The sequence below is a fragment of the Hibiscus syriacus genome, unplaced genomic scaffold, assembly GCF_006381635.1.
Source record: "Hibiscus syriacus cultivar Baekdansim isolate YM2019G1 unplaced genomic scaffold, ASM638163v2 tig00111640_pilon, whole genome shotgun sequence".
In the NCBI taxonomy this organism is placed as follows: Eukaryota; Viridiplantae; Streptophyta; class Magnoliopsida; order Malvales; family Malvaceae; genus Hibiscus; species Hibiscus syriacus.
The window spans coordinates 1090047-1099574 of NW_024063142.1; the positions used below are offsets into that span (position 1 = coordinate 1090047).

The window sequence follows — 9528 nt, forward strand, 5'->3', positions numbered from 1 at the left end:
TCATGGATTCAAAAATCTATAGATGTGATTGCTGCTGAATGGGATTTGTTATAGGATTTGTTTTTTCTTTCATTTCTTTATTATGGTGTTTATAGGTGGGGTGTTTTGTTCTTTGTAATTTGGCTTGTACAGAGAAGTTATTTGCTGGATGAGGTGTTTTATTTTTTGTAAAATGACTTGTACAAGAATGTTCGTTTTAGATAAATAAAATTCAACATTTATCCAAAAAAATGAATACTTGACTAAATAAGAGAATTTGCATTGAATATGTTTCTTTCTTTTCTTTTTTGTTATAAGAAAACAAAATGCCCAACCTGCATTCTTTTCACATAGTCAAAAATACAATCAATGAGTAGGGATGGCAAACGGGCGGTTCGGGTGCAGATACCCCCTCCTCATCCCCATACCCACCTAATATTTTTCAATCTACCACCCGCTCACCACCCATCATGGGTAAAAATGTTCAAATCAACACCCGCGCACGTGGGTACATTCTCAAATCCATCCCCACACCCACTACCCACTAGAGACGTACCCGGCTAGACCCGCCTGACAGCAACCTTAAGTTATACATAAGCAACAAACATAAAACAAACACGTCCATTAAGAAACATAATAAAATAAACCAAAGATTGTCTGAGTTAAATGTTAATATAGATCTTAAAGTACATAAACCATCATAATAAAAGACATAATTAAAGTCTATAAACATAAATGACAAACACATAATGTTTTTTGTTCTTTGGCACAACATTCTAAAATTTCAGGCAATACTTGTGACATATGATGCTCCAGATTACAATCATCATTCTCATAAAACACTATAATAAAAGACATAATTAAAGCCTAAAAATATAAACGATAAACACATAATATTTGTGTTCTTTGGCTATCATTTTCACTTTGAATATCATTTTTGAATTTTTATCAATCATGTCACCTAACTATTTAAATGCATTCAATCAAGCCACTTGTCGTTAACACTTAACAGAAGTGTTGATGTGACAATTAATGAAATTGATATAATTACACATTTGGTCACTGTACTTATATATTCTATCAACATGTAAGTAACAGTGACCAAATGTATAATTATACCAATTTTATTAATTGTCCCATCAACACTTTCGTTAAGTGTTAACGACAAGTGACCCGATTGAATGCATTTAAATAGTTAGGTGATATGATTGATAAAAATTTAAAAATGATAGTCAAAATGAAAATGGGTCATAGTTAGATGGTCACTAATATAGTTTACCCTATTTTTTAAGTTAGATTTAAACTTTAACCGTAAAAAGTCAAAATATTTTTAACGAAATATTAATTAAATATTAAACTTTAATAATTTTGAAATGACGGCCTATATAATAATTTATATGAACCTTATTTTTATATATTTTCCATAAAGTTACGTTGATAACTAATTTAAAATTATAAAAATGTTTTAAAAGATAAAAATTTAAAAATATATTAAAATTAGGGTAAATTATATAAATGAATTTAATTTTTTAAAGTAATTTTTTAAAGAGTTTGCATATTGGTTGCTAAACTTTTATAATACAGTTATCGAATTAATAATTTATTTCTATTATGACCATTATTGTCAACAACAATTAAATATATTAATGTGACATGTTAAATAAAAATTCACCAATAAATCGTTAAATCTGTCAGACTAATTAATAATCATCGACATTCTTTTATATGTATTGTCAATATTTGATGTTCTTTCAAACATAATATATTTATAAATGAACTTTCAACATCCTATGTGAAATAAATTATTATTAATGTGTTATAAAGAATAAAATTAGATAAACTGAATAAGACAATATTTAGAATGAGATATAATGGGGTTGTTAAAAGTAAAGTTTATAATTTGTGTCTAGTACACGATAAATCATTAAAGATAGATATGTGTCTAAAGAACATATAGGTTAATCTTAATTTTAGATTCACATTTCATTCACTTTTGAGTACGATGATGAACGATTTGATGATCATTCTTGAGTATTATGAGTATTGTGTTTAAAGACGATAATAAAAGATGTTAGATTCTGATATCGTAGGTTAGTTCTATCTGTATATCTACCATCATGGACAATCATTTCAGTTATATTCAGCACCAGCCGAGCAGGTGAAACATTTAATAAATTTCATTAATTTCTGCTGTGAGTTAATAACAGGATTGAGGTCAACTGTTGTGCATGATAATCCATGGCATCGGCAGGTTATCATCACGCCGGCTTTATCAATTGACGGGGGTGAAATTCTTTATTTTCTCTAGAAATTTATGAGTGCAATATTACTATTCCATATTATAAATTAGGCTACTGGTAATGTTGCCAGGTACCCTATCCAGCTATTGAACGTGTAATTCCGGTGTAAAGCAAACCAAAAATCTCAATTTTTTTCATCGATCTGTGGTGAGTAAAATATCTACCGATGGAGTAAACCAAGCAGTTCTCTGAAGGAAAACCATGAAAGTAGCAGATTTGCTGTGGGGATCTCTTATCATGGAGTAAAATTAGCATTTTTAATTTACACGGGAAAGATTGATCTTTCCGTTTTCTGGTTTGATTTTATTGTTGGCCTTAAGCAAGTGGGGTGCAGATTCTCTTGACCTTTGCATTTTGAGTACCAGCTGGAACCAAAAGAAGTATCATTTATCATCTTGAGAGATCAGACCCCTACATTTCAGATTTTAAATGGTAACAAACAGCGGATCTAGAAATTTAGAAATTGAAAATTGGAGGTTTAAAATTTTAATATTCTATTTTAAAAAAATTGAGTGTAAATTTTCTTATTTTATTTATTCCTATTAATAAAATAAACTAAATTTAATAATTTTCTCAAAATAATGGAGATACAGTGATTACCCTATGGAGCTACATCCGCCCCTGGTAACAATTAATATAAGTTGAGGCAAATACTTGAGTCTGTTCTTTGAAACAGTCGTTGCTCAATCGTCAAAAATTTCTAGCCAACTATGATAACGCTATTTAACTACCGTTAAAATTAGATGGGATACCTCCAAGATACTCCTTGCACAAAGAATGTTAATCACCATCCGCCACACTAGAAATAATATCCCATCTACACAAAACACCAAATGTAAGGAAACATCCTCCAGCGTAATAGTGCACTCCCCACTCGGAAGATGGAATGTGTGTGTGTCTCTGGTCTCAACCCATCAATTAGTGCAAAAATAAGGCATATTTCGCTAAGTAACTAAATTCAACCTCAACTAAATACGGTCATACATGACTCGGTATCTCTAATTTAGTGTTACGAATAAATAAATCTAATATATGATCATTCACCTAATTAAATAAAATAGTATACAAAATTAAAATATAAACTAATATTAAAAAATAAATGAACAATAAAATAGTATCTCTAATTTAGTGTAACGAATAAATAAATCTAATATACGATCATTTATCTAATTAAATAAAATAGTATACAAAATTAAAATATAAACTAATACTAAAAAATAAATGAACAAAACATTCATAATAAATAAAATAATATAAATAAAATTATTACCGTATGAGCAAAATAACTCGATATATGATTCTTATCTAAACGCAACAATCTGCCTACCATTTTATGACTACAAAAAGTAATAAAAAAAGTAGTATAATAAAATAAAATAATAAACTATTAAATGATTATATATATAATAAAAAAATTAGCTTCTAAAAACAAAAATAAAAACGATAAATATACTTGCTCAAAATTTGATAAAATGATATATATAAAAGGAAGAGTGTTTTTTGTGTAGTATGAGTGTTGGACGAAAATGTATTTATAGGGGAGAGGGAGGGGGTTGGGTATTATTTAGGCGAGACGATTGGGATTTAAATGCAAGGCGTGGATATTTCTGCCACGTGTCTGATTTCTAATATTAGGCGTGTTTCATGATTTGTGCTTTACCACCGTAGTGTCAGCTCGGATAGAACTCGCGAAGGCGAGGATTATAATCCGCGCTTTTTCATCGTGATGCCAGCTCGGACAAAACTCTCCGAAGGCGTGTACCTCATGATCTTCACTTTATAAGAAAAAAATGTTAGATCGATAATACTTAAAGAAATGATGTCTAAACATGTAATATTTAATTATTAGGGGTGATTTTTGGTTAAAATTGCCAGTAACATAACCATCCCATCCATTGCATCGACATCCCTAGTCATGTTATCATTGCTTTAAAAATTTCTTCAAAGGCAACTCATAAACCCTGGAGATGTGGGAGTATATATGCCTAGTCGGTCTGACCATCCCCGTCTGCTACTCGGGTGATTTCATAATTAAACTCTAAAATTCGTTTTCTCAAGAAAAATACATTGAAAGTAAACAAGTGAAGCAGATTAAGCCGCGATGTACTCAGTTTATTAAGCCAGAGAGGGCCCGACCAATAACCACTGCTATCTAATCTGACACTCTGTCATCGGTGCCACTAGTACTGCTACCAGTGCAGCTAAAAATCTGATGTGATGTGCTTTAATTAGAGGCAAGCTAGGGTTTTAGCTTTTGCCTCTTCGACCGCATCACTTGATGACGTGGCGTCATATTATCGGTTGAATTTTATATTCCCATTTGTCGACAACTATACGATCTTTAGGGATGTTAAAAAATATTTGACTCGATCCGATAACTCGAATTAAAAATCGATAATTTTAAAAATTATTATTCGACTCGACATTTTCCGGTCTGCCCAAGTCACATAATTATATTTTTCCGAATACGCGATTACTCAAATATCCGATTACATTTTTTTATATATGATAATATTAATTTTTTAATTATTAATAATTTTATATATTAAATTAAACTAATATAATTAAAAAAAACCTCACCCAATATATGTTTAATAATTAATATAATAATTTGTTTAATAATATAAATTATATATTTTTTAAAAAGTTAATAATTTGAAAATAATAAAAAACTATGTACCCAATTACTTGAATTATGGATACCCATAAAATTTGGGTACCTAATTACCGAGTATACATAATATTCGGGTTGAAATATGGGTTGATCTATCAATTAACCGAAGATTCGGGTATCCGAAACGTCGGTACCCGAATTTAAACTACCCTAACGATCGGTCCCTTTTTTCCTTTCTGATAAGATTTAATAAAGAGGCACTTGGCGCCCATGCAGAGGAAGGACCGAATGCGACCGAATAAGCGTATCCATCATACGGCTAGGAGATGCCATTGCAAGGTGAATGGGTTTTCATCACGAAGGAAAAAATGAACAAGGAGCTCACCGGCTGTGATTCAAAAAAAGAACGAGCTGACAATTGCCTTCACTATTGTTCCACGTGGCGTGATCTTATGGAAGGGGTGATGGGGTAATACTGAAAATAAAGCAAAACCTAGGGGTTTAGATTGGGTGGAGACAATGATAGAATATCTACAAATGGCAATAAGGGAAGAAAAGCAAACGCTACGTGGCAAGATATCCCTGTGCTTTGCAGTTTAGAGTTGAGACAGCTGATAACACAGCCATATTTTTTTCTCCTATTAATTTCTTCATTTTTGCTGCCATACTCTCCTTAAAAACAAAACTTAAAGCCTACGAGGAGGAAGAAAAAGAGAGAGTGAACATGGTGGTGCTCGACAATGGAGGCCGAGAAGGGTTTAGTTTGAGTTACACAGCGGCGTTTTCAAAGAAAATGGGCGACGAACCAGAGTACGAGAATCAAAATGAGTCGGGTATCGTAGTAGTCAAGGAAGAGCCGGTAGCTGAATCTAACGGCGAAGATCATCTCGAAGCTTTGTTGAAATCAGTTAAAGAGGAAGAGGATGAAGAAACCGGAGTCATTGATGATATGATGAACGGCCGGGATCGTAACAACGTAGTCAGTAATAACGGGTCGTCTTATTCCAGTTCATCTGATGGGCATTTGCCGAAACCAATGGAAGGATTAAACGAGTCGGGTCCTCCACCGTTTCTGAGAAAAACATATGAGATGGTTGAGGATCCGGAAACCGACCCGATTGTTTCCTGGAGCAGTAACCGCAACAGCTTCATCGTTTGGGATTCTCATAAGTTCTCCGAAGATCTCCTTCCCAAATACTTCAAGCACAAGAACTTCTCCAGCTTCATCCGCCAACTCAACACTTATGTAAGCATTATTAGTAAATACCCTTTTTTCTAACAAAAATTTCTGTCCATTTCCCCCTAACATTTAGTATTTTATTCTGTGTTCTTTTAGGGGTTTAGAAAGATTGATTCGGATAGGTGGGAATTTGCAAATGAAGGGTTTCAAGGAGGAAAGAAGCATTTGCTGAAAAACATTAAGAGGAGAAGTAGATATAATAACAGGCAACAACAAGGAGTTTTTTATGCCTACAATTCAACGAGTAATATAGGGTTGGAAGCCGAGGTGGAGACATTGGAGAAGGATAGAAGTGTACTGCAATCGGAAGTTTTGAAACTGAGGCAACAACAAGAAGAATCAAATCATCAGCTCAGTACTGTCCATGAGCGAATTCATTTCGTGGAGTGTAGGCAGCAACGTATGTGCAGTTTCTTTGCTAAAATTGCTAAATATCCCAATTTTCTTCAACGAGTAGCTCAGAAAAGAAACCAACAAAATAAAGAGCTGATCGATGAAGTTGAGTTCAACTTGAGCAAGAAGAGGAAATTGTTCGGGACAACAATCACAAAGAGCTTGGCTGTGGCTATGGAACCTGATGAGTTGTCAAATCTTTTGCCGGCAGCAGATCAAATCGAGAACAACGATGAGGAAGATGGATTGTACTTTTCAGTTGAGGATGATGAAAAGAGGAGTGCAGCAGAGAAGTGTAATGTTTATGATATGTCGGAAAGCCTACTAGGGGAAAAGCTCGGGCGTCGAGAATGTAACAAGCGAAGATCTTTCATCGGTGAATGATTCCAAGATTTATCTTGAACTGGAGGATTTGATCAGCTGGAAGCAATGTAACCGCGGTGGTTTTGTAAAAGAGCTGGTGGAACAAACTGGCTGTGTCTGAGTCCGACTCAGAGCTAAAGTCCTTGACAAAACAAAATGTAAATTAGCTTTCTGTATTTTACTCTTTCTTTCAACGTTGTAAAAATTTCTACACTATACACGGTAAATACAAAACAATCTGCTCCTTTTAACATCCACTCTTACTTTTTACTGGTTTAGGTTAAAATCTTGGTGTTTACATGCTTGAATGGAGAGCAAATTATCCATTACGTTAGTTTTTTTAATCTCAATTTAAAGATTTTATTTAATTCCGTCAAATTTATTACGGTTAAAATTCTAATAATTCTAATATTTCAAAAAATTCTTTTTGAACATCTCATTAGATAAAGATAGTAATATTCTAATAATTAGAATATTTCAAATATGATAGCTACATATTCAATAGCTAAAATATATATTATATTAAAGGGTAAATATACGTTTATATCATTAAATTATCAATTTTGATTCGTTTTAATATCTAAATTTTTTAATTTGTTCAAAAACATATTTAAAGTTTAGTTTTTATTTTATTTTAATACATCGTTATTAAAAACTTAAGTCTTGTTTCATTTTAGTATCTCATTCAAAAATTTAAAAAAAGGAAGTTTATATACTAAAAATGATCAAAATTTATAATTTAGGTATTAAAATGAAATGAAAATTAAATATTAAGTGTGATTTTAAAAAAAGTTAAGATTTAAGTGTTAAAACATATCAAAACTGATAATTTTAGTATTAAATATATAATTGATCCTATTTCTAATAATTAAGTGAGATTATAAACAGATATTATCTTGATCTTACTAAGAATATCTTAACTTAGAGAGATACCCTTCTTATTAACTATAACTAAAAAAAGTTATTATTTTATAATAATTTAAAATTTATTTTGTTTATAAAATTTTAATAAAACTGGTTTTAACCTTAGACGTTTTATACAATCTCTAAAATAGAAAGAGACAAAGCATTAAATATTTTATGATCCATCTAATGATTTTCATTATAATCTCCAAAATCTGAAGAATCAAACAAAACAAAGAGGTTGTGTACCTAAAAGCTTTGTGAGAATGATTATCGGAAGTGGCAATTGTTCTTTCTATTTTGGGGTTAGTGAGAAGATTGCAAAGCTTTCCTCATGATGATTCTTGGCTAGAAGGTCCAAAGTTCCAAATCATGCTATGTAAAAGTAATGGCACGTGTTAGACAATGGTGATTAGTAGCCATTTTAGGTAAGGTGTGTTTGCCCTCTCTTGGGATGTCAATTCTAAAGTTGTTCCACTTAAATTTTTTCCCTGACAAGCAAATCCTATAACTATTTAAGACCCCACCTCTCAAACATGTAAATTCAGGAGATTTCATGGTAGGAATCTAGGGATGGGAATCGACCCGGTTTATATGTGGATCGGGTTGGATTTTAAAAAAGTCGAGTTTTGGTCGGGTTTATTAAAGTTAGGTTATAGTTAGGTTGGGTTTGGGTCTAGAGTAAAAATATCCGACTCGACTCGAATAAAAAAAATTATGATTTTATCATGTATATTTAGGAATAATTGTAATAATATATTACTTTATATTATTTTCTTTCAATTAATTTTTTTTATTGAATAAAAGTAATAAATTAAATATAATATTTTGGATTAGATTCGTCGAATGGACTGTGTATATTTCTAGGGTCGGGTTCGGGTCAGGTGGAGGATTTATAATTTTCGACCAAAAATCCGACCCGACCCATGCCCATCCCAGGTAGGATAGAGTAAAACATGATTTAAATTAAAAAATAATAATTCCATTTAAAATATTTGAGTTAAATTATTCAAAATGTTTAAAATATATTTGATTTTGGGCTTTGGGCTTTAGAGATTGAAGGGGAAACTGTGGGGGGCTGTTATGCCCATTATTGTTGGTCCAACATGCCCTTTAAACATATTGGTACCACAAGAAAAAGGATTTGCTATACAAGTGCACAAAATAAGCAATACCTACCCAAATTAATTTAATAACCTACAAATTCAAGTGGGTGGAAGCCACGACGTGACATGTTCTCTTTTGAATTTTCTTATTCAAGTAGGTGCAATAATACCCCTATGACAAAAGTAAAATAATTTGACCAAACGTCAAATTCCAGCTTATGGTGAGGAAATTAACCCAAAAATAATGTTAAACAAGTACAATAGCGGTATATAATTTTGAAATGTCTCGGCGAAATTTCAATGTCAATTGTTAAGGCTACGAGAATAATGAAGTTCTATTTTTACTTCTTTCTGGAATAGTCATTTCAACGTGGTTTATTTTAAAGTAAAATCTCGGAATTAATCTGAAATGATTTCTCATATTCTCTTAGATTATGTGTTTTAAAATTATTAGAGTATTTTTTTTCTCTTTCTCTAGAGTCTCTTCGTCTTTCTCTCCGGATAAATCAATTAATAAATTTTTTCACACCATTTAGTGTTGAGTATTTTAAAATTCTAACTATTACTTTTAGATTAATAATAAATATTTAATTATTTTAGGTCAGATATTATATATACACACATTATGAG

At 31.6% G+C, this 9528-nt stretch overlaps 1 pseudogene; it reads left to right on the forward strand.

The window, feature by feature from the left end:
* The first annotated feature begins 5602 nt into the window (after positions 1 to 5602).
* Positions 5603 to 7010, forward strand: LOC120166358 (annotated as a pseudogene).
* Positions 7011 to 9528: the final 2518 nt, after the last annotated feature.